The 25,748-nt window shown below is 48.3% G+C and overlaps 1 long non-coding RNA gene across 7 annotated transcripts in view; it reads left to right on the top strand.

The window, feature by feature from the left end:
* The window catches only part of LOC106991099 (uncharacterized), a 239,365-nt gene that overhangs the window by 189,603 nt on the left and 24,014 nt on the right, over positions 1-25,748 (top strand). For all 7 annotated transcript variants that reach the window (XR_009600443.1, XR_009600442.1, XR_009600439.1 and 4 more), the window contains 3 exons: positions 15,004-15,134; positions 19,603-20,214; positions 24,984-25,063. This is a non-coding gene — a long non-coding RNA (uncharacterized LOC106991099). The remainder of the gene's footprint in view (positions 1-15,003; positions 15,135-19,602; positions 20,215-24,983; positions 25,064-25,748) is intronic.

Genomic DNA, 25,748 nt, shown 5'->3' with positions numbered 1-25,748 from the left:
TGGAGTTCTTAGCCTTTCCAGGGTGTATTGGGCCCCTTTGAGATTGTGACGGAAGCCATGAGTCCTCTTAGCACACTCACACGCAAACGTTTGCCCACATTCTCCAGACCATTGCGGCCACAGCAGCGCTCGTCTGTGGGCCCCAGATTAAGGACTCCACCAAGAGTGAGACCTCACTGTGACACCGCCATTCCCAGCAAACACTGAGACTTAAAGTACGCGGCATCTAAGTTGAAAAGAAGTGGTCGCTAGGTGGAGGTGCAAAGTCCGAGGAAAGGAGGAAGAGTAGAGAATATGTGACTGATATTAAATAGACAAAGAGAATCATTAATATCAGAACCTCCGACAGATATTCCAGAATCCCTACATGTTTAACCTTGGATATTTGTCAAGTACGTTGTGAATTCCAGTAGAGACTTGAGGATTCAATGTTCAACAGTTGAGGAGAGTTTTCCTGACACGTAATGAAACCTCTTTGCTTTCCTTTTTGATTTCCATTGTGTGTGTTACCAAGCCAGGTAGGACTGCCAATATCTGAACCCCAGAAGTATAAATAATAATAGTTGTAACAAATTGGAGAAGTGATTCTACATTAGCAGAAGGAGTTTACTGGGGTGTATATAAGGTAGTTTAGCTGAGTACACACAAAACCCCACGAGAAAGATGTAGCCCTTCTTGCCCGTCAGCTAAATTTGTCAGTACTGTAAGGCTGACGTGGAAAAAAATAGACATGATTCGGGAGTGTATTAAAAGGAGTATGACATAAAAGGGTGAGAAAATAAGGCTTGTATTAGTCAAACTCATTCTTGTGTGCAACCTGAGTCACATTTGAAAAAAGATTTGGGGTAGTTGTGGAGAGCTCTGATATGCAAGTGACAGAAAGTTATATACTCTTCTAGCAAAAGATAAAGAGTAACTGGAGGTTTTAGTCTCCAAAAGGCTAAGGGATTTCTTGCTAACGGTCTTTAAGTAGTAACAGTTTGATTTATCTTTGTAGCACACTGCTTTCTTTCAGTAAATTGTGATACTTTGATGGCTGTCCTGTGTAGGGACATTTGTAACACTTACATGAGGACTTCGGCAAGAATAGATAGATTCAAATAAAACCAGAGTTGTCAGGACATAAGGTGTATGATAAATACACTTCTTTGTTGATTAATAGATAAGAAAGACTATCTCGATTGCCAAGATGATAAAGTAAACAAGTGGCTGAGGGAAGTTATGAAATCTTTGGTTGGGCCCTCTTTCAAGATGAAACTAGGGAATTCTGTTTTAGGTGGTGGAAACATTTATTAATTCCTTCTACAAGCTCTGAGGACCTACTTTGCTAGCTGCGTACAGTCTAGCTACAAAAACAGCTTCACAATGTATGGTTTAGTGCTGTGGCTGCATAAAAATAGCATATGTGCGGCACCTTGACACACTCAGCCGCCATCCGTGAGTCTTCCTGATGGAGTGGCATCCGAATTGATCCTTAAAGGACAGCCTTTAAGGAGTGAGCTGGACCAGGGAGGCAGGCATTGTGGTGAGGGCTTCAGGCAGGAGGAAGAGTGGGTGCAGAGGAAGAGAGGAAGAAGAGAGGCTCAGAGCAGTAGGTACAGTGGAAGGTGAGGGGAAAGGAACAACAAGAGATGAAGCAGGAAGAGCTGTTGATACAGGGATCTATCCTGCTGTGCTGTGTTAGCCTGAAGGTGTCCATCCAGGAGGGTCATGAGGCCAGATGTGTGCACTGAAGACAGATCATGGGGCTGTCCTGAAGGGAGTGTGTGTGTGAGTGTGTGTGAGAGTGTGTGTTGGGGCAGGGGGGATGGGTTGGGCAAGAGGCAAGGAGACCAGATGGAAAGAAAGCTCCTCTGGTTGTTCAGGGAAGTAATGATGAGGACACCAAGGGCAATGGATTCCAGAGAGATTTGCAAGGTAAAAAAAGGGAAAAGGTGAAGTAAGGTTAGTGGCTTAGGTTATTAAGTGGTAGCGTTCACCACAGAATGAAATCCGAGAGGAAAAACAGGTTGGAGGGGAAGACAAGGCGACATTTGGACGTGTGACAGTCACATGGACGGAACAGGCGGAGGTGTAAGAGCCGAGCGAGCACGGAGGTGGTTTCTATGGTGTTGGACCTTGAAATGTGGGTTAGCAGCAACAGCCTAAAGTCAGTGGTGGTCTTGACTTGTGTGAAGACTTGTTTCTAAAGTAGTAGATCAGTCTTTTAAATTGTTTGTACAGTATTTAGAAGTTTTTCCTGAAACTTCTTTTAAGTTGTAGAATAAAATAGAGAAGAAATACAAATTTTCTTCTGACTCCATTACCCAAAGTTCTGTTAATATTTGCAAATTTTTATTTCCTTGCAGTATTTTCCAGAACATGCACATGTATGTGCGCGCACACACACACGGTTGCAAGAGCAGCATCGCTCTGTACAGGCATTTTTATATCCCGCATTAAATGCACATCTTCTCCATGTGCTTTAAAATGCTTTAAAAACGTTTTTAATGGTGCATTGTTTTCTAATTTGGGAGTTCAGTTTGCTTCCATTTTTTTAAAAGCCATCTTAACGTTACAATCATTATCCTTTTCTAAGTATAAAACTTTTAATTATATCTTGACTAGAATCTTCCTGAAAAGTTTTTTTCTAATAATTGATTTATAATAATATAGTTAACAATATTTTATTGGTTTCAGGTGTACAACATAGTAATTCAAAATGTGTATAGATTATACTTCTCTTACAGTTACCACAAAATAATGGCGATATTTTGTAGCACCCTGTGCTGTATAATGCATCCTTGTTACTTCTGTTTTATGGAAGGTAGTTTGTGTCTCTTAATCCTATACCGCCCCTCCCCCACGTCACTCTCCTCACCAGTACTCGCTGGTTTGTTTTCTGTATCCATAAGTCTGTTTCTCTTTTGCTATACATATTTTATAGTTTATTTTATAGTTTTAGATTCCACATATAAATGATTATATACAGTGTTTGTCTTGCTCTAACTTATCTCACTAAGCATAACACTCTAGGTTCCTCCATGCTATTGCAAATGGTAGAATTCCATTCTTTTTTATGACTGAGTAATATTCCATTGAATATATGTATGTGTATATATGGGTGGGTGTGTGGGTGTGTGGGTGGGTGGGTGTGTATGCACACACACACACACATACCTCAAACATCTTCTTTATCCATTCATCTGCTGATAGACACTTGGGTTGCTTTCATATCTTGGATTTTGTGTATGCTGCTGCTAAGTCGCTTCAGTCGTGTCCAGCTCTGTGCGACCCCATAGACGACAGCCCACCAGGCTCCCCTGTCCCTGGGATTTTCCAGGCAAGAACACTGGAGTGGGTTGCCATTTCCTTCTCCAATGCATGAAAGTGAAAAGTGAAAGTGAAGTCGCTCAGTTGTGTCCGACTCTTAGCGACCCCATGAACTGCAGCCCACCAGGCTCCTCCGCCCATGGGATTTTCCAGGCAAGAGTACTGGAATAGGGTGCCATCGCCTTCTCCAGCTTTTGTGTATAGTCCTCTGTGAATATTGGAGTACCTCTATCTTCTTGAATCGGTTTCTTATTTTTTATTGTTTTGGATATATACCCAAGAGTGCAATTGCTAGACCCTGTGGTCGTTCTGTTCTTAGTTTTTCTGAGATACCGCCATACTGTTTTCCATAGTAGTTGCACCAGTTTGCATTCCCAGCTGTGTACAAGGCTTCCCTTTTCTCCACATCCTTCCCAAAATTTGCTATTTGTAGACTTTTTGATGATAGCTGTTCTGACAGATGTGAAGTTATATCTCATTGTTGTTTTGATTTCCTTTTCTCTAGTAATTAGTGATGCTAAACATCTTTTATGTACCTGTTGGCCATCTAAGTTTTCTTTGGGAAAAATGTATATTCAGGTCTTCTACCCATTTTTTAAATCAAGTTGTCTTTTTGATGTTGAGTTGTATGAGCTGTTTATATGTTTTGAATATTAATCCCTTATCAGTCCATATCATTTGCGAATATTTTCTCCCATTTAGTAGGTTGCTTTTTTGTTTTTTGAAGTTACTTTGCTGTGACAATAGTTAACCTGTACATGTGTCTTGGACAAATTTTCAGTGATTTCCTTAGGAGAGATTGCTTGCAATAAACTTAAGTCACAAGAGCTGAACTCCTAAAGATTCTTGTTATCCTTTGCCTGTTTGTTTTCTGGAAAAAACTGTATCAAGTTATGCACAGTTTTATGTATTTTTAAATCTTTAGGCAAAAACATTACATTATTTTTGGTTGATTTATTCAACAGCTATTTGATGAATACTCCGTCAGGCATGTGGCATTTTTATTGGCTGTCAGTAAAGTTTACCTTCTTTATGTGCTGATGAGTCCATTGTTTACTTTTGTAAATGTTCTGTTCACACCCACTACCAACTTTTCTACTGGGGTGTGATTGTTCTATATTGCGTTTGCATTGTTCTGTAATATATTTAGTCTTTTATGTGTATGTGACATTTGTGGCAAATATTTTCCCCAGCTTCTTTGATTTTTTATTTTGCTTATGATTTTTTGAGATATAGAAACTTTACATTTTATTTAGCTGAAAATGAAAAGATTTTTGTCTATGCTTTTTTTTTTTCCCCTTGTGACTTCTGTTCCCTTGGGCTTAGGAATTCCTCCCCACCATAAGTTAGACAATATTCATCTAATCAGAAATTTTAAAAAACCATTTTTTTATGTAAAATCCACCAAATGGATCCAGATGGATTTTTTGACAAAGTCAACCTCTCAACATTGTGTGCAGAGTCGTCTACATTTCCCCAGTTGCTTTTTGGTGCTTCTTTTATTTTATATTTCAAGAGCTTGTACTATTTAATTGAGATGTAGGAGTCCATGAGTTTTGGTGGATGTTAGCACCCAAGTGAAGGTTATAAAAATACTTTTAAGCTAGCATCTTATTGTAAAAAAAATCTCACACAGCAAAGCTGAAAGAATTTTACAGTTAACCCCCATATATACCCCAACTAGATTCTGCAATTAATATTTTACCACTCTTTCCTTTGTCGTCTGCCTATTCATCCGATAACTTTTATACCTCCTGAATCATTGTTTGAATTCAAATCTGGGACTAAAAGACATTTTATTTCATTCTGGTTTTTTTCTGTAATTTGTAGGTTTGATTTCTAGAATCCCATGGACAGAGGAGCCTGGTGGGCTGTAGTCCATGGGGTCTCAAAGGAGCGGGACACAACTTAGCAACTAAACAACAGGAAACTTTCAGCAATTTATATTAATGCAGTAAAATCGTGAACATCCTAATAGATACCAAGAGAAGCTGCCTGGTTTGTTTTGGCCCTTTAATTTCATGAATATAGTTTACTCTGTCAGGATTATGACGGTTATTCACATCACGACGGCTGCCCTGTCCTCCGTGAGCTCTGCCTTCCACTAGAGTTGCTGTTTGTTCTTTCGGCTGGAACTGGAAAGGGACAGAAAGGCCACTCAGTAGACGCCGAGATGCTGGTGGGAGTGTGTGGTGGATGGGCCTTGGCAGAGCTGGTGAGGGGGCTGGCTGGGCCGCAGTGGGCTTTGAGGAACGGCGCTTGCCGGAGTCAGCCACTTGCCTGAGTGGCTCCTGTCAGTCTCTGCCACCGGAGTCCTCAGCATGCAGGTCGCTTTGCCCTGTCCCAGACCTGCCCTCCTAACATTCGTCTTTGAGTGTCCCTGGTTCACGGCAGGTGATCAGAACAAATAAACCTTAGGTCAAGAAGCTTAGCCACCTCTTTTCCAGCCTAAATGATGAGCACCTTAAATTCCCGTGGTTTTTGGTGCTTGATGGCATCCCCGCCTAGAGATGGGTTGCAGCTGTGTGCTCACTGTAGATTGATATACAGCATCTGCCCCTTGGGCCAGCGTACAAGCAGCTGATGGAAGAAGGCACAGCCTGCATTAAAAGACTGCCTCATGGTCACCACTAGAAACAAACTGCCGTTTCATTTTTGTACTGTTTCTTTTTTCCCCATCCAGGCTTCAATTTTCTGTCTGTAAAATGTTGATTTTATTAGATTATATAGAAGGGGTTTTTTTTTTTTTTTTGTTTATCCTAATCCTGCGATTTTAGTCCAGAACCTTGAGTGTAGGTCAGTATTCACCTCTTTCTCAGAAATCTGGGAAGACAGGTCTGTCCAGACTGTTAAGACCCTGGATGAAGCTCATCAGACTCTGGATCTGGGGCTAGAATTTTAAAGCCATTAGCTCCTCTGAAAGGAATGAGAGGGCATTCCTGAGACCGGGCAGAGGGGGAAAGCCTTACTCACAGGAAGCTTGTTAGCTGACTAGCTGCTTACAGAGCACGTTCCCGCCCGGACCTCCTCCGGGATGCTCAGCCTGTGGCGACACTGACCTCTGTCCTGAATTCTCTGCTTGTAGCCAGTGATGTGATAGTATTTTATTTTTATTTTATTTTATTTTTTTTTTTGCGATAGTATTTTAGAAGTGTAGCCAGCCAGTGCTTTGAAATGGAAAGATAGCCATACTGAAAAAAATTTAACACAACCTAACCTAAGTTAATACTCTAGTAATACCAGTATTCAGAAGAGGCATCCTATTTGAGTGAATTTTCAGAGGGAAGGAAAAGTTAAATAACCTGAGTTTTTCCCTTGCCACTGTCCCCTCTCACCTTTACGCTCCAGCAAGACTCAGCATGTTGCTTCCCAAACCTGCCAGGCCGTTTCCTGTTGCCCTGCCTTTGAACACACAGCTGCCCCACCCTTAGCCCTCTGCCCACCTCCCCAGTACCATTGTACCCCACCATGCTCACCTCTCCCAGCCCAGTGCTGCTTAACAGATACCCAGATACTAAAGTAGGGAGTTGATTGGGCTTTCATTAATTTGCCAGGAGCAAGGGAGGGTAGTTACAAAGCACCACTCTAACCTGTTATTTTCTGCGCTGTTAAAATGTGAAGCAGACCGATGAAAGAACCTGCTCTCCCCACCAGTCATCAACAGGCTGTGCAGGGGGTTTATGAATCGTCTTCTGAATCCACAGCTAGTTTTAAAATCTAGCTTCTGGGCTTGGTCTGCAGGAAATACGACCGTGAGATCATAAATGCTGTGGAGGGAGTATGAAGTTATTTACCAGGTCCTGTAACATTAGCACTGGGACTCCTGTGTAAGGTGCTTTATTAACTGGGTTACATCTGTTTGGAACCTTAATATCCCCAAAGGGGTTAACATGTCAAAAATATAAACCAGCTTTAAAATGAGTCGAAATGCAATTGTAAAGGTTTTAAGCATGAGGTTTGGGTACATTCACAGGCAATGGGATTATATGACAAGTTTGTAAGGAAAATAAGATCTGGGGGTACTCCTTAACTTCTAAGCTAGGTGTCTTGAGAAAATGCTCATGAAACACTATGGTGTTACTCTCAGGGATTTAAAAACAACAACAGAGAGCACAGAAACACTGATTTAGATAGATTGGAGATATTTTCCAGGATGGAATCTTTCACGTACCGATTTAATTGAGAGCCATCTCAGATGAAACTGTGATGGTAACAGTGCCAGTTAGCTGTGACCTAAACTGTACCAGCCATGATCAACCTAACCGGGGATTCCAGGACACCGCGGTCGTGTTTCCTGTCGCCTCAGTCTTCCGGGGGCAGAATTAACAGGGATAAGTCATTTCTGTGTTCAAGTCTCTAATTTTTCATCCATGTAAACAATAGGTGAGAATAGACGTGACCCACCACAGGTCTGAGAGATCTGTACTGCTAACAGCAGTAGCTAACAGTATTAGCTGGGCACTGTACATCAGGCACTAGGCGAAGTACTGTACTTGGTTGTCTGTTCTAATAAACAATCCTATGCGGTGGGTGCTGTTACTATACCCATTTTATAGATAGGAAACTGAGGTGCAGAAAGGTTTTTATTTCCCAAGATTACACAGGTAGTAAGTGCAAGATCCAGGATGGAATCACAGCAGTCTGGCTCCTAAACCCAAGCTCTTAATTGATATCCTATTCAGTTTCCATAAACAACTCATATTTTGGAGGTACTTTTATTCTTTGGGGCTGCAAGGCTTCATTTAGTCCATTATCTTCCGTGGTGCTTTTAATGTATTAGGGAGGATGAATACAGCCCCCAAAGCTGGGCATTTTCATGCCTAACCTTGCTCTGGATCACCTGGTTGCAGCTTGTTATTAATGATGCATGTTACCACAACACAGCCCCATGGCTCCAGCAAATGCACCATTGGTTAAGAGAGAGTAGTATGTCCAAAAAAGGGAATTAACAAAGCAGCTATCCCAGCTACCAAAGAAACCAGTGTGGTTGGCTCATGAGGAATCCCTTTTTCTTTTATTATTGGAAGTGAATAGAAACTCATTAATATTGTGCCTTCCAGTAAGTTCCAGCCCTATAATTTAAGCACACTCTCGGGACCCAGAAATCTGTTGTCTTATGAGACTGTTATTGTTTGGTTGACTGCCTACATACTGCCTCAATTGTGGGGGAACTGGTTTTCCACTGTTGTAGCACAAAGGCCCTTCGTGTATTGGTCTCATCTTTTGGCACTATCCCATCCCTCCCCTATTCCATGGTCTCTGCCGATCCATGCGCCCTACATGGAAGCTCTTTCCTTCTCTCTCTTCCTAGCCAACCACTACTGTTCCCTTCAGATGAATCCTCCTACAGGCAGCTGTCCTTGACTGCTCAGGACCAGGTCAAGTGCCCCAAATGCTTCCACAGTGCCCTCTGCTTACTTCTTCGTGCACACGTTATATTAAGTTCTAACTTCCTGTTTCTCGTCTGTCTTTCCTGACTGGAAAAGCTGGCCCAGGATTGCTATTGTTTACTTTTGGATAGGGGCTTCCCTGGGGGCTGAATGTTAAAGAATCTGCCTGCCAATGCAGGAGATGCAAGTCTGACCCCTGGTTCGGGAAGATCTCCTGGAGAAGGAAATGGCAAGTCACTCTAGTATTCTTGCCTGGGAAATCCCATGGACACAAGAGCCTGGCAGGCTGCAGTCCATGGGGTCGGAAAACAGTTGGGCAAAACTTAGCAATTAAACAACAACTTTTGAATAAACTCTGACACCCAGGACAGTGTCTGACACGACAGATGCGCTACAAATGTTCGAATGAGAGACAGGTAGAAATGGCATATGTGGTGATAAGGGAAACTAATATATACAGTACCTAGTGGTTACAGTTCATAAGGTACATTCATGATTTTACTGTACTGAATGCTCATGGCAACACGGGGAGATCAACTCCTTTAACCCCTTTGCACTGATGTGGAAACAGCAGCTTACCCACGTGCATATACGTGGTTAGGAGGTGGGAAAGCCAGGACTTGAGCTCAGGTCTCTGACCCCACACCTTATGCTCTAATACACCATGTGAATATCCCAAGGCTAGTCTTAATACAGCTACTAGACTCTGGAGCAGAGCAGCATGCCATTCTTGGCCTAACCAAGTAGATCCGGAGGAAGAATCAACGGGTGTTAATTTTTCTTGCTGGCCTCCTTGGCATCCTCCTAACCCCCACCCTCACCCGCGTTTCCAGTGAAAACCTTCCAGTGACTTGTGCCAGATCCTTTCCAGATTTCAAGGTGTTGATGGTGAATATTTTGTTTGCAGACCAGGCTGCTGCTGGTCTTAATTTGGGGGAGCTTTGGGGAAAAAATGGCTGACGGAGTTCTGGTGAAGTCCTTAAGCAAACTGAGTAAGGTCCTGGTGTATCAGGGAGTAAGAAATGAGCAAGATGGGAGGTGTGTTGAGCAAGAGAATGTGAGTTGGGGGCTGGTTCGCTTGGCAAGTCAAAGGTTGTTGAGAGGATCCTGGCTGCAGTGGGCTGGGTAGTGAACCAGTTGAACAGACCTTAGTATCAGATGGGGGTGTTCTTCCCGGGCCTGTGGGGTGGGGGCGGGGGTGGCAAGCAAGTGAATTGGCAGCGTCTTGGACACACAGGGCTTAGGTGACTGACTCACCTGGAATGCAGGACCTGTGTTATTACCATAAGCAGGGAACCCGTGGAGTACAACAGAGCCAGAGGAGGAAAGAGAGATTCAGGGCAGCACTCCCTAAACTTGAAGAGTTGAGGATTTCATACTGAGCCCTGCTCTGTTCTGGGTACTCCGGGGAATGTTGTCAAAGGGAGGATATTTAATTGCACACAGATTAATTTTGCCACCATGACAGAACGTTAGGCATTCCTTCAGTAGTGGTCTGGAGTGTTAGTTATGGACGCCTCCTTTTGTACTTGGTTATTCCCAGTGAGGAAATGGCAACCCACTCCAGTATCCTTGCCTGGAAAATGCCACGGATGAAGGCACCTGTACAGTCCATGGGGTCGCAAAGACTTGGACACGACTGAGTGACTTCATTCATTCATGCACAGTGAGAAGCCATCCCCGCGTTTACTGTGGTTTTCCTGGGGGGTGGGCAGGGTCAGGATGAGGTGCAGATATGGCTGGAGGTACCTTCTCCAGGGCATTCGGAGATCAGAGCAGCTTGAGGAGGTCAAGGCAGGCTGTTTCAGTCAACAAAGATTTCTTGGGCGTGCCAGGCACTGGTCAGCACAGAGGATAGTGACCTCTGTTGCCATGGAACTTGAGTAAATGCCCAGAAAAACAGCCTATTAAAACCCAGGTTCCCTGAGACCAGGGGAAATGTGCTGTGATGAGACACAGCCTTCCCTTCACGTGGTTCTCTGAGGAGGTGATTTCCAAGGTGAGAGCTGGAGGATGGGAAAGGAGTGTGTCTACGGAGGCACCAGGGGGCAGGTTCCAAGCACAGAGAGCAGCACATTCAAGAGCTCTGGGGTGGGGGACAGCCTGGCCTGTGAGGATCAAGAAGGCTGGTGTGGCCCAGGTGAGGGAGGGGCAAGCAGGTGCGGCCGCTCAGAGGCCTCCAGCTTGCTCCATCTCTGCTCCAGAAGACGTCCACCCAAGAGGTCTCAGGCCCTGGCCGGTGAGCCCCAGAAGTGTCCCCGGCCCAGGCCCCTGGCTCTTAGGAGAGCCCTGCTCTCCAGAGGCCGCCTGCCACTTCGCTGTCTTGCCGCTGTCACTTGTCAAGGGGATCTACAGCAGATGCAGATTTCAGTGAAACCAGCAGTCGTGTCAGGCGCCCTGAAGTGTGAGAATATGCCCACGGGACTATAAAGTGACTTGACATGGAAACGGCTTTAAAACGGACGATCTGCCTGCCCTACTGTGGTCACGCGTGCCAGTCTTGTGAGCAGGGAGACAGCCAGGCGCCAGGACTAAAACAAAACTCTTGGTCAGTTCTGTGAAGAAACCTACGTTCTTGGCCCCTGAAGTTCTGGGGCAGGTGGTCTGCTGATTGGGTGGAGCTGTTTCCTGGAGATGGGGTGGGGGTGGGGCAGGTTCTGACTCTAAACCTCCTCTGAGGTTTAGAGGTCTGAGCCTCCCCGGTGAGCAGCCTGACTGCCTCCTGCAGGCGAGTCCCTCTCCCGAGTCCCGAGTCCCAAGTGGGCAGGAAGGGTTCCTCTCAACTGCGGCGAGGTCAGGGCAGGCCTCTGGCTGCTCGAAGCCTTCCCTCTTTCTGAACCTTTCCCTCTTTATCCGTGCGTTCGCTCTTTGAATCACCTCTCCCCCATTTTAGCAGAAATGAACTTCGAACTCACTTGGGGGGGGCGGGGGGCAGGGCCAGGAGGAAGAGAGTGCTCTGCAGTGTTGTGTAAACACCGATTCCTGATCCTTCTCCTCTTTTACTACCTGTAGGGACAGGTGGACTCGGAGAAGCTGCTGGCAGGAAGAGCCGATTGTTCTCAAGGTTGTGGGTTGTGCAATAGAGCAGACGAGCTTTGAAGCCACAGGAGGTCAGAGCAGCTTGACCACGCGGCATATTACACAGAAGTTTTCCTTTATATGAGATCCTGTTTGCTTGACTCTCATCAGGAGTGCCAACACTTAGCTGGATCTCTGCTAGTCTATAGTTCAAGGAAGTGGTTTCCTTTAAAGGATTCTACCTGCAAAGTTGAGATGCCAGGCTGGAACAGCTAGCTACCCTTGGCATGTACATTTTAACATAAAGTTGTTATATCCTAGCCTGTAACTTTGTATTCAAGTCCATGAGAAAGAAAAAAAAAGAGAAGATCCCGTAAAATAAAAAGAGAAGATCCTGTCTTCTTTATCCAGTTACAAAGTAGAGGTGGACGGTGATGTAATAGGTTCTCTGGACCAGGCTGTGCTGAGCTGGCGTCTAGGACAGTGACCAGACGGACAAGAGCAGAAGTGGAAGATATTTTTAGCTGGTCAGGGCTGCTTCGAGACATAGGTTTCCCCCCAGCCCAGTACTTCCAGCGGGAGGTTCCCTGCCAGGCATACTTGCTTTGGTTCACTTCACTTCCATGTCGTTTTCAGATACTCATGAGGCCTGGTGGGCTGCCAATTTGATGGAGCAGCTTTGAAACTCGCACAGTTCAGGCCTGAGTCTGTGACGCGACTCTGTATCTCCCCACCCTCCCCCCACCCCCCAGGGACCAGTGTCTTCCCTCCTACACATGGTATTCTCTCGAAATCAGGGCCAGGGAACATAGTTCACTCTTTCTATTGAGGTGGACTTCCCTGGTGGCTCAGATGGTAAAGCGTCTGCCTACAATGTGGGAGACCCGGGTTCAGTCCCTGGGTCGGGAAGATCTCCTGGAGAAGGAAATGGTAACCCACTCCAGGACTCTTGCCTGGAAAGTCCCATGGATGGAGGAACCTGGTAGGCTACAGTCCATGGGGTCACAAAGAGTCAGACACAACTGAGCAACTTCACTTTCACTTTTCTATCGAGGTGATTCAGGCATGCCTGGAAGTTCTGATGTTGAGAACAACATGCCCATCTACAAAGTGAGTTCTTAAAATTCTGAGTGAGCCAGTTTAAACCGCTGGCAATGGTAGATCAACGGAAAACTTCAGTGAGGTTATAAATCAAGTACAACTGAAGAATAAGTGAGAAAAGAAGGGGATCCTACCTGGGATAAACTGGCTATCTCTAGAATCACTCTGCAGGCTGCAAGGCTTCTGTGTGTAGTAAGGAAGTTATAGGTCAATTTCCACACAAGGGTTTGGGCCTCTCTGGTAAAACTTGTGCTCAGCTGGTCATTGTGTGCTCAGCTGGTCATTGTTTGGATTGAGGGCCGGCTGGTCTCTCTAGCCACGTGAGCAAGTGGTGGCAGTAAGACACAGAAGGCACCACGTGCTGTGTGGAGGAAGCGCTGCCGGGGCTGGGAGGCCCAGCCCCTGTCCATTCCCTACAAGCACCAATGACCTGGGAGGTTCCCGAGCCTCTCTCTCTTCCCCTGTTGATAAGCTGAGACAGTGTATGGCCCACAGGCTCTGAAGCCAGGCTGCCGGGGTCTGCAGCCCTGTTCTGCCACTTGCTAGCTGTATGACTCTGCACACATTAAGGTTACTTAATGTCTCAGTGCCCGAGCCTCCTCCTCTGTCAAATGGGAACAGCACCCATCTCACAGGCTGCTGTGAGGCCCGAAGGGGTTAACGTGTATGGCGTGCCTGCAAGGCGGTGTGCCGTTCCTGGGAGGGATCTGTCACACTGGCCCTAGTGATGGAGCCGGCTGCTTTCTCCTGCCTCTTCAGGCACATAGACCCACATGGTCACAAGAGCCAGTCAGAGCGAGCGATGACCAGGAGAGCCCTGGGTGGGGGCGTCCCGGAGCCCCTGGTGCCCACCTTCCTCACTGGCTCGTTACACAGCAGCCCTCGCCGCCCCCCACCCCAAGGAAAAACTCAGCCCCACCCAGAGCCCAGGCCCCGGGAGCTCCCGCAGGCGACTCATTGCACAAGGGACCCGCGACCTCGGTGGGCAGTGTTGCTGACCTGGGTGTGGCACCCCTGGGCCTGCCGAGGTCCCAGAGTCACGCGCCCGTTCCCTGCAGTTTTGAAGGGTCATTGTCAGACTGCGTCATGGGGGCCAAGCCCTTTACTAGCTAGTTCTCCTTGGTGAAAACCCTTTCATTAAAACTTTTCTTTCTCAGTCTGCATAGTTTCAGACTCCCAACACTTTCTGGGCTGGCTTCCCTTCAGATACCCCAGTGAGAGGCAAGACCGCCAGTTTTCATGCTGACCACCCCCCCAACCCCATCCCCCAAATCACCTGACCCTCTGTGGTTTCTGCAAGAGGTTCTCAATGGGAGAGAGATGTTTATGGGGCAAGTTCAGAGAGCTTGTATCTTCTCTTCAAAATGGACTTAGCAGCTCTGCCTTATGTGGTGGGGAACCCCGTTCACTTAAGTTGGGGCTTCCATCCAGTCTCTACTAGGAGTTACATCTTTAAAGGCTGCGTGGGCAGAACGGTCTGGTATTCCTTGCTAGAGACCTAGGGGTTGTCAGTGGACATCTACAAATCCAGGAGGTGCTAAGCAGGTGAGCAGTCTGGGAAGAGAAAGCCAGGTTGAGAGCAGATGGAGTTCTGCTGCTGCTTTATTGTATCGTAAGTCACAAACCTGAAGTGTTGGGAGATCTCTGGATAAGGAGAGAACCACCATGAATAGATAAGTGTCTCAAATCGACTTTTACAAGGAACTGAACTGAGAATGGTAAACATTCTTCATCACTAAAATTGTTCATCCAAAAGGCCTGGGAAAGGCCAGCCACTTCTTGTGGTCAGAATTCAGAGCTCCCAGTTTTTTTGCAAACCTGGGAACTCTGTCCCTTCATCGTGGAGGGCCTGGCCTTGAATGGCTGTCTGAGGCTGCCCCCTTGTGGCTAGCATCAGCAGCGCGTGTGTAATCTGTTGCTGAAATACTCTGCAAATACTCTCTGAAATACTGTCGTTTTAAAGGTCTTTTTAAAGACCTTTCTCAGGCACTGTCTCTCTCCACTTATCACTCCATATCCAGGGCTTAACCATTCTGCTTTGGCATCTACTTTTGTCCCCTTTTGACTCCAGAGTCACTACTTTCAAATAAGCTGATCCATGGCCTCCCAACTGATCTTTCAAAAATGTGAATCTGATGTCTTTCTCCTACTCCAAGCCCTTTAACGGCTCCTCCTCTTCCAGGTTGCGGCACCAGTCTCAGAAGATCCCCAAGGCCCACTTCACTGCCCCGGACTCCATCTCTGCCTGCGCTCCTCTGTCTTCCTCATCTGCTCACCTGCTAATAACCTGTGCATTCTGAAGAGCCATCTCAGGTATCACCTCCTCCAGGGAGCCCTCTGCCTTAGGTTAGATGATGTAATGTGATGTGATAAGAGGGAGGAGGAAAGTGGGGAAAACGTGGGCACGCTGTGTTAGACCCAGGTCTGTTCTCCGTCTCCCACGAGACGCAAGCTGCCCGAGGGGGAGACTCGCTGTGTCAGCATGTCTGGCTGTCACTGCTGTCACCACTTACAAGGAATAAGGGACGCAGAGTAGACGCAGGCAAAGGCCCGGGTCGCCGACTTCTTCCTGGGCTGGGTGGAGCTTGGGAAAGAGCTCAACGAAGCTCCAGGCCCAGAGCGAAGGCGCAGAAGTCAAGGTGGATGGAAGGAAGCCTCGCCTCACAGAGCAGCTGGCTGAACTCTCCTTCCTGCCCACCCTCCAGATTCCGCAGCAGGACCCACCCACCTGTACTGCACACCCTTTTTGACACGTACCCTGAGTACTGTCCAGAGTCTAGGACTCAAGAATTACTTCCTGATGGACTTAATTACTTATTTAGCAGGAGATATGGCAGAAGCACATCCTGGAGTGTCTGTTAAGTCAACTGTACTTCTATTAAAAAAAAAAAAAGACCAGGGAGGAAGAAAGACGTGTGTTACTGTCTCTCTGTGGGTATGAGGCGTTGCGCTGGCCACTGTGGGCAGTCAGAGGGAAGGCCTTCGGGGCCTGCACGGGGCTGACTGTCCAGCTGGGGAGAAAACAAGCATGCAGGCCACATCGGGGACGAGATAGCCGGGGTGATCATGTCACAAGGCAGCATGTGATTAATTGCCAAACAAATGGCTCAAGAACATGGTGGTGATTGAATGTGATAATGTATGTCCAAGTGCCCCACCCCTCAGCACTTCCGGGCGCAGCGGGCCCTGCCGTCTTTCTCTCTCACCCAGGAGTAACCCCGTTGATGCATTTCATACAGCACAGGTACTCAGCCAGTCGGGCCAAGTCCTTTGAGCTCAGATCCCGGCCCCCAGCGCCTCCTACCCTTGAACCCAAAGCTGCAGAGATGCTCAAGAGAACGTGCCATCTTGTTTCTGAACAACCCACCTCCCTCCCTTGTCCAACCTTGTCCCTCCTTTAAAACCCTCCTCTTCCTTTAAAACCCAGCCTAGAGTTCCTCTATAAAGCCTGCTGAGCCTGCAGAGCTCCTTGCATGTGCTCGACGGCAATGCGCGCACGTGAGTCTCCTGCGGCAGGAGGGAGAGAGGTAGACTCCTGCCGCAGGGTCCTGTCTTTTCTCCTCACACTCTGAGCACAGGTCCCTTAAGTGTTTGTCACTGACCGAAACACATTAGAGCCTGAGTGCACATCAGGTGGGTTTGCAGTTGAGACCTAAGTGCTGGTGAGTGCAGAAGGTGACATGCCCAAGTGGCCCAGGGAGGCCGTGTAAAGTAGGGAAGGTTGAACTGGACCTTAAAGGTTCAGCTCAGAGAAAAGGCAGAGAACGAGGAGAATCCGAGGTGGGATAGCCCTGTGTCTGACTGCTAGCAGCCCAATCGGCCTCTCAAAACAGAAGCACAGAGAGGGAGCGAGCCCTGCAGGGCAGAGTGCTGGGGGCGGCTTATTTTAGCTGGAGCAGAGGTTTTACCTAAGGGAAGGCAGGAGGCTGCCCTGGAGGAAGGGTGGACGTAAGAGATGGAAGGTGATGGGCAGACCTCAAATGCAGTGGGGGTATCTTGCAGCAGTGGGCACCCTTTATTGCCTGTGAAAGCCATGGTGATCTGATCAAAGTGGTGGTGAAAGTGGGAGCTGTCCCATGGCCCTGCCCTCATTTTAACACCATGGCCCAAGGCCCACCGTCTCGGTGCTGCCCGAGACGCTCAGCACCCAGGTGGGAAGCCCCTCCACACACACAGCCTCTCCTGGAAATGCTGGGCTTTCTGTAAACAAAGGCTCTGCTTCCGGCACTGCCCTTGACCTGGCTCTGAGCTGTTGATTCTTTGAGTCCATTCAGCTCTGCCCTGTCCCTGTACCCTCATGACTGGCAGTGACCCGGAAGGTGGCAGCGCCCCCGCAGCAGGTGGCCTCCAGAGCTGAGTCACCGCCCTGGGAACAGTGCCCTGGCGAGGCCGGCCCAGGCAAACCGGGGAGGCCTCCCACCCCGCCTTGCTGTGCAAGGATCTCAGGGCACCGTCGGTGCTGCCGAGAAAGGGATCCTTTATGTGTCCTGGGTGTCATCAAGCTGATAGGAAAAGTGAAACTGAGGCCCCGGGAGACCAAAAAGGAGACTGTCCTGATGGTCCTTCCTGGCTGGTGTCTTTGGCAAGCGCAGAGGGCTTTTCTCAACAGTTACAGGGGCTGTGGTTGTTTTAATTGAACAGACACAAATTATCCATTGATGGATATCTTTAAGAATGGAATGAAGAGGTTTTGAAAATGTTGGCTTACGATTCTGTTTGACCTTGTACAATAAGAGCGCTCAAGGAATAAAATGACATGGAGTGATAGGATACCTAAGCTGCCAGTATCCTTAGAAATGAGCAAATGAGGTTTAAGGTTTCTTTTTCTTTTTTTTTAAGTTTTCTATATCATTCTTAGATACTCTGGTGGATGTTGTTTTTAAAAATTACGGTGCTTTCATTTCATCCCAGAGAAGATAAAAATGCAATGTTACTCTTGAAAGGAAGGGTTTTTTTTTTTTTTTTTTAGTCTGACTTGTTTACTACACCAATGAATAGAGATGACCTCAGTCTAAAAAAACCGAGTTAACCATAATCTCACTCCTTGCCTGGCAAAATAAGCCTTTTTCAAGTAGCTAGAGAAGTGCAAGTCTGACCACCAAGTCGTCATTTCAACTGATTAGATTTTCCAAAAGACAAAAACAGAAGGCTGTCTACATGTTCACAGCTGAACAGTGGCTCTCGGGAAACACTCCCAGCTTACTCAGTTCCTATAAGGCCATGACAAGTCTGGTGACGATTAATCAGACACTGACCAAATGCAAAAGCTCTACACGGTTAGCTATGTCGTGACCACTGTTTGAGTTTTCACAGTCAGAGACCACATCGCTGGCTTTCCGAGTATGCAGTTCTTTACCTTTAAAGGCTTAATTTTTTACGCTTTATACACTGTGAGCCTCGTTATTCTCTACTGCTGAGGTGCCCCTGAAGGCAGAACCCCAGTCGTTTTCTTGGGCAGGTTGTCTTGAGCACTGGGTGTATTTCCTTGCTCTGACAAGCCTGGGACAGTTTTCAGCAAGGCCATGGAACTCACTACTTAGTTGCCAAAGATGCTGTGAGCTGTGACTAGGAAGTTGGGTTTTCCCTATTGTTTTATTTTCTGTGAGCCACACAAAAAAATATGGACAGTCAAAAGTGTTCCCAGTTTCTCTGAGGCAAGAAGAACTGAGGCGAATTCTGCTAGAAGCCAGAACCATGTCCCGATTCCTACAGCCTCAATAAAGGCCAAATCAAAACAGATTTGAAAGCTAGTGGCCAGTTGATTGTAGGATCCATTCCAGCCAAAAAGAATCTCTAGACTCACTGGATTGGGGCATGTGGTTTAGGGGGAGGATTTTTTAATAAGAGCGCAGCTTTATTCTTTTTGACCAGTCTGGAGGGAGAACCAATCTATTTTGTGGGTAGAGATTGGAAGAAAAAAAACAGCAGTGACTTTCTGGTGACTATACAGAAAGATTAATGAGCACTGGCCCCAAGCTCGGCCTGCCCGCCCTTAAGGAAGCTGGCATAGGTACCAGCCTGGCGCATCAGAGTCAGAAGGCTCCACAGAAGCACTCAGGGCCCGAGGAGTTAAAAGGGCAGAGACAGTCAGTCAGCAAGTGCCCGCCTAGGCACGGATTTGTTTATCCTGCCCTTCTGAAGTCAGAGCCAACATTCTTCATGGTTTTGGATGATTCAGAATGCTGCTCTCTTGGCAGGGCCACTTTGCACACAGGGGCTTATGACTGAAGCCCCTTAGGTGTGGGCCAGGGCAGAGACCCACCTCACACTTGATGTCACAGCTTAGAATCCTCTTATATTAGAGCAGCAGGGAAACTGGCACATACAGCTGCCTGTCTCAGAGGTGAAGACACTGAACCCAGGGCCTGGGGCCTGGGGCCTGCCAGAGGTCACTGCGTGGGAAGGCAAGGCCAGCAAGAGCCAGGCCACCCTCCAACCACACAGCTCCCGTCCAAGCCCGGTGGGAGAGGCCGCTGCCCTTTGAGGAATGCTTAGAAAAGGGCTTAGGTCAGAAAGAAGAACCTCATTTTTACAAAATGAAACAAATCATTTACTTGTCACAGGCAGCTTTCCCAAAACCTCCTCTATCCATGTGGTGAATTTATTATCTCCTGGACTTCCAAAAATAAAAATAATAGCATTGCTGTCTATGGGCCAAAGTGGGAGACTTGAATATACCCGCCACGGCCCCCCTGCCACTTCACTTTTTCTTTTTCTGGATGAGAATTAACTTATTTCACGGCTAGTTCTTAATAAAACAAATGTTGACTCCTTCCCACAGGAGACGGAATTGAGCAATGTTCTCTGAGAACACGCTGTGCTCCTTGGAGCCCTGAGTGAATGTGATGTTTAGAAGATGCTCTAGAAGCTTGGAAGTGCCTCTTGGGAATAAAGCGAAGGGGGTGGAGACGGGGTAGCGAAGACACCACGGCCACCCCAGAGGAGCAGTGACTCACCCTGTCTGCCTGGCCGGGGACTTCAGGCCTCGAGACGCCCACGGCCAAGGACTCAGTTCCCCTTGAGCCCCAACGTGAACCTGTGACCTTTAATGGACCCACAGGCCACCTCCGCGTCCACAAGAACCACAGAGAAGGACGCATCAGGGCCCTGGCTCTCTACCAGCGGCCTCCCCGAGCTCCTAGGCAGACAGTGCTGTATAAAGACGAAACACCCTGAACCAAGAAATGGAGCCACTTTCCTGAGGAGAAAAAGCCAAAGGAAGATTGCTGCCCGAGGCCTCCTGGGGGCAGGTGCCCCTCCTAGGTGGCCCACAAGCAGCCGTCACATCACGTATCACTTTGCTAACAGCTCGGTCATGGTGTTACCATGTCAGGAATATCAATTAAGCATGTCCAACAAGATCTGCTGGTCGGAGGAGCTGCCCGCGGTGCCAGTAAGTGCCACCTTCCCTCCTCCCAGGCCTGGAATTCGGGGTGGGGGCTCAGGTTGTGTTGAGCTTCTAAGGATGATTTTAGGGGATAAATAATAATGCTTTCCTCTCCATCAGTCGTATTGTCTTCATTTTTAAGAGAGACAATGTATTTTTAAAAGAGCCAAGAATAAGAAGCATTCGGCTGTGTCCCCAGTGGCCTTTCCCAGGCATCGAGGGTGCTGGGCCTCCACGTGCTTCCCCAAGGGTGGGGGGAACCCAGGAGGGGCCTGGGCAGTGGTTTAACATACTGTCTACCACTGAGTTTAAAACTCTGGCTTTGTTATGTTTGTCCTTAAAAAATTACAATCTAGCAAATGTTTCAAATTTAAGCCACAAGTAAAATTTTCCTAGCCAATAATTACACGGTAAAGCTGGAGAAACAGAATAGAAAGCCACTCAGGGTTCTCCTTACGGTTTGTGCATTTGTGTCGGACTCAGAAGGTGCTTCCAGTCCCATGAGGTGAAGCAAGGGAGGGTGTGTGGCGTGTCCTGCCCACCTGCAGTCAGAGGTGGGCCACAACCCCGGCCCTCCAGACAGACAGGGATACCGGTACACCCTCTTCATCAAGGCATCCTGAGAAAGGGCTCCCAGCCTCTCTGGGGAACCCGGAAGGACCCAACCATCCTCATTTCTTCTTGCCCACACCTCTGCAGACGTGGAGACTAGGAGGCCCTGGGAAAGCTTATTATCCTGACCCTTTAGTCCAGGGCCTCAGCTTTGGGTCCCTATAGACCCTAGAGTCTCCCCCTGTTCTGGTACCTAAAACCCACTTTGCCCGTTTGTCTGGACCCCTGCAAGCCCGCCGAGGCCATGAGGACTGCGGCCCCGGCTGGTTCACTTTGTGTCTCCAGCCTAGTGCTTCCCAGGTAAAGTCCAACAAACTCGTTTCTTGTGTCCTTCATAAACTTCACGTTTTCTCTCATCTCTGCCGCCACCTTGGATCTCACTTTCACGGCGTGTGCGCACGCGCATGTGCACGTGGGGCGGGCGGAATGCACACGTGTACTTGCTTTCTCTCACACGCAGCAATCCCGTGTTGCCTCAAATACCTCGTCTAGTTTCCCAAAGCTCCCACATGCAGTGGCTTTCCCCATGCTTGCTGACTTCCCCACCCCCCACCTCACCCCCTGCCACATTTAACTCAATGTCAGCATCCCCGCCCGTCCTTCACCTGCCCGGGCCACACCTGTGGAGCCCAGCTCAGATCCCATTCCTCTCCGAACCCCACCCCTCCACCACCCCCAGCCAGCTCCATGCTCACGCAGCCCTAAATGACTGCAGCGCTGTCCTCTGCGTGCACTCTGAGGTACCGACCCATCCTGTATGTGAGAGGTCATTGCACAGCTACACTGCATGGTCGCGTGCAGGCGCACCGCATCCTCCGTTTTACCTGTCTTTCCGGTGTCTGGCCCAGCGCTGGGCTCTGAGGCGGCGATCAGTGAATGCCTGCTGATTGGTTTTGATGTTCTGTGTTTATTGTGCTAAGTTGCTTCAGTCGTGACTGACTCTCTGCAACCCTATGGACTGCAGCCCGCCAGGCTCCTTTGTCCATGGGATTCTCCAGGCAAGAACACTGGAGAGGGGTGCCCTTCCCTCCCCCAGGGGCTGCCTTTGCCAGTAGTCCCGAGGAGTGACCTGTGGCCCTGCTGTTGTCAGTCCCTCCACGAAAGACAGGACTGTCCCAGCCCCTCCCTTGGACGTGGTCCCAAGTTGGCCCCCACACGTGGTCTTCCTTTGGGGCCCTCGTTACGTCATCTCTTTATTTACATTGGACTCACCTGCCATACTTGCTCATGTCCTCTGAGCCTCATTCACCTCCTGGTACATTGTCATCTTGGTGAAACTGTGACGCATGACTAGATGGATGGACGTAGTTAGAAGATTCCCATCCCAGTTTCAGATTGTATGTCTATTCTCTTCCCTGACTGTTGACTCCTTGTCAACATCCCTTGGCTTATGTGCTACCCTTTCCCTCCAGAGAAGCCCCCAGACCCACAGCCTCTATGTACTGATGTCCAATCTGATTTCAGTGTCTCACGCCAACTTTAACATATTGATCATAACGCCTTAGGAAATGTTATCCAGCGTATTACATGAGCCGTCTTCTCACAGTGAGGGGAACGTGGGGGTGATGGGGTGGTTGACATTTGAAGGGCTGTGTGCCTCCCATGTGTCTTATTTGAGTAAGCTATATTTACACAACTCTGAGAATTAGCAGTATTTGCGCGTTATAAATGAGGGAACTAGGCTGCCCCAGTGGCTCAGATGGTAAAGAATCCACGTACAATGCAGGAGACCTGGGTTCAGTGCCTGAGTTGGGAAGCTCCCCTGGAGGAGAGCATGGCAGTCCACTCCAGTATTCTTGCCTGGAGAACTCCAGAGACAGGAGCCTGGTGGACTGCAGTGCATGGGCTCTCAAAGAGTCGGACACGACCGAGCAACTAAGCACACAGCACAAAGTTTAAAGGGTTAAACAGCTTGTCCAAGCTGCGTGACAAGTGTCAGTGGGAAAATCTGAATCCTGGTGTTTTTGATCTCCACGCTTATACTTTTGTCTCTCTGTTCCCAGTTTCAATGGACCATTAAATGGGAGGTTGCTCGATGGCACTTGAGATGGAAAAGCCAGAACAGCAGTACTCACTCAGATGAGCTAATGCTCACGAGGAAAGGCCAAGACAAGGAACAGATACTGGTAGACTGATTCTGGGCAGGGACTGACCAGGACCAGCTTCTAACACCTTCAAGGTTCAAGAGAACGACCTAAGACCACGGGGCCTCTGTGGCAGAGGGCTGTCAGTGGAAAGTGTAGGCTGACCTGACCCCCTCCCCCCATTCTAGGAAAGCAGCAGGAATCCCAAGAGTGAAGTAAGCTGTGCCCTTGGTGATGGGCTGGGGACCAGCCTCAGCCTTGTGCTTAGATGAGAGCAGCTGGTAGGAGGCACCATCCTCCTGCGCTATGAGAGGCAGAGGGTGGAGATGTCAGTGGAAAATGCCTCTGGCACACTTACATTCTCATGGTTGAAAACCTTGGTACCAACTTATATGGTCTTCTTGACTAAATTCTTTTCGTGCTCTGGTGTCCCCACCCACAGATGATGCCCACACGTCTAAGTCTTATGAGGCTGCAGGCACTGGGCACAGAGTGCTCCCAAGGTCCTCAGAGGAGTGACCTCCAGGGTGGGAGAAGCATCTTCAGAATGAGGCTTTATCTCCAGCTCTTGCAGGAAGAGGTTGGCTGAAGCACTTCCCAGCACCTAAAATGAACTACTCGAAACACTTCTCCCAGATACTGGAAAGCCCCCAGTTAACAGTCTGCATATCTCCGTTAACCATCACAAAGGGAAAGAGCTCCTCTCTGACTTGGGTCCTGTCCTCGTGTTTATGAGCAGGCAATTTCGGAAGCCGCTATCACACATGGTATTTAACTGTCCCAGAAACGTGTGTGACTCCGTGGTGGCCAGAATTTGGTGTTCACCCTGATAAATCTTCCCACGTGTTCTCCATTTCCATGACTTCTTTTTAGATTGGCTTTTCTGTTGTAAGCACAACAGAAAATATCTCTATATTTCACTTAAAATATCTATAATTCATCTATATCTCTATACCTATTGCTTTCTCTCAACTGTTTCTCTTACTGGTCAAGATCCTTTTGGATTCAACCCCGACTCTGAAGGATCTTCCTGACATAGTGTGTCCCTGTTCTGAGGGCACCATGAGGCACCTGAGCACAGTCCCTCCCCCTCAGAAGCACTGGGCCGAAAGGTTGCTCCCAGGAACCAGGTTCTGACCCATCCTCTGATGAGCCAGCTGCTCTCTGCCTCCACTGTGTTGACATTCCTCCTCTAAGGGGTTGTAGCCATTAACTTAAGACATGTCATGAGGCGGTCACTTGCCAAGACAGACTTTCTGGCATGGCCTGCTGAGTCACTCAGCCTCCCACTGGCTGAAACGTGAAGGCTTGAGAGCCGGGTCCTCCCTAGGTGAACTCTCCTGGAAGCTGCTCTGAAGCCCCCTGGGGAGTCTGGCAGGTCCCACGTGCAGACTCAAGCCTTACCTCAAACCACCAGATTTTAGGAACCTGGGCTCCCACTCCTCCTGTGATGTGGTGGAAGGAGCATTCCACCCCTCAAGTTAGACCCCAAAGGGCACAGTGTCCCTGGAACCTGTTCTGGGTTGTCTGCCTGCTTCCCAAGCAGGGAAGAGGTCAAATGTGCAGACCCGTGCTGCCCTCTGCTGGCCCTCTGGAGTCTGTGCCGCTGCAGCCCACAGTGGCAGAAATCAGTTCTGAAAACGTTAACAGAAGCTCTTGCTGGGAGAATCCCATGGACAGAGAAGCCTAGTAGGTTACAGTCCACGGAGTCGCAAGGAGTCGGACACGACTGAGCGACTTCACCTCAACTCACCTCACCTCACCTGTGCAGGCTGCTTGCTTGTCCTTCTTCGTGATTAGAGGTAGAGGGTCACTACAGTGTTTTATTTCATAAGACATCTACCTGAACACACCTTGATGGGCGGCGAAATGCACAGCCCTGCGTCTGCGGACAGTCTCCTTAGCATCGGCCACACCAACTCCACACACAGAGAGGTGGTGTGTGCCACTGGGGTGGACAGAACCCTCTCAAACTGCATGTCTTAATTAAGCAGGATGCAGAAGGTGCTCCTTACTCCCCGTCTTCCTCTGTGGCTCTGGGATGTTCCCTAAGGGCTCATAGTGTCATTTAAATTCTAGGTGCTGCTGTTCTGAACAAACGCTCCCTGAGGATTTCCGTGCCTGGAACTTCTCCTCAACAGACTGCTGTGACACCTAATGTAAGTAGAGGCTCTTGCTCCTAAATCAGTCTCAAGGGAGCTTTGTACTATTTTGTTCCTGGAGGATCCCCCCCAGTAAAGTTTTTTAAATGGTCATCAGTGTTCCTTCTCTGTTTCTTTTCTCTGAAACACTCAACTTCCGATTTACTATCAGAAAAAGACTATGACATGAACGCCTGCTTAGAAGCAAGGATATGGGATCCCATATTCGGGTCTCAGAATGGGAAGAGGAGAAGGCAGAAAATATTGAAGCTGCTCACCCCAGGCAGTTCAATTGGAGATGCCATTCGTAGGTCCAAGGGCATCTTTTCAGGGTTTAGTACTCACCAGACTCCTGTGCAGAGTGACTGAGGAAATGTGCCCCATACAGCTCAGGGGTGAGCCCCCATGCTGTGGGGGCCCTTCTGTTTGGCAGCCGGGGCTGATCTCATAGCCATGTCTCTGCTTATAACATGCGGAAGGAAAACCTGTCCCTTGTTTATCATCGTCACCATCCCTTACTGAATGTGTACACGTGCCATTTCTAGTTCTGCTTGCTTCTCCTCGGGCTGCACCCTCACATCGGCCTTCCGTGGTGTGGGTCCTCATAGTACACAGGTGTGATTTCCCAGATGGGGAGACCAAGGCATGGAGAGTCAAGTAACTTCCCCCAGGTTGTGCAGGGAGTGAGTTTCGGCTCCACAAG

This window comes from Ovis aries, chromosome 4 (assembly GCF_016772045.2).
Source record: "Ovis aries strain OAR_USU_Benz2616 breed Rambouillet chromosome 4, ARS-UI_Ramb_v3.0, whole genome shotgun sequence".
Taxonomy (NCBI): Eukaryota; Metazoa; Chordata; class Mammalia; order Artiodactyla; family Bovidae; genus Ovis; species Ovis aries.
The sequence above is the reverse complement of the archived record's forward strand: the minus strand, read 5'-3'. Positions and strand labels throughout refer to the sequence as shown.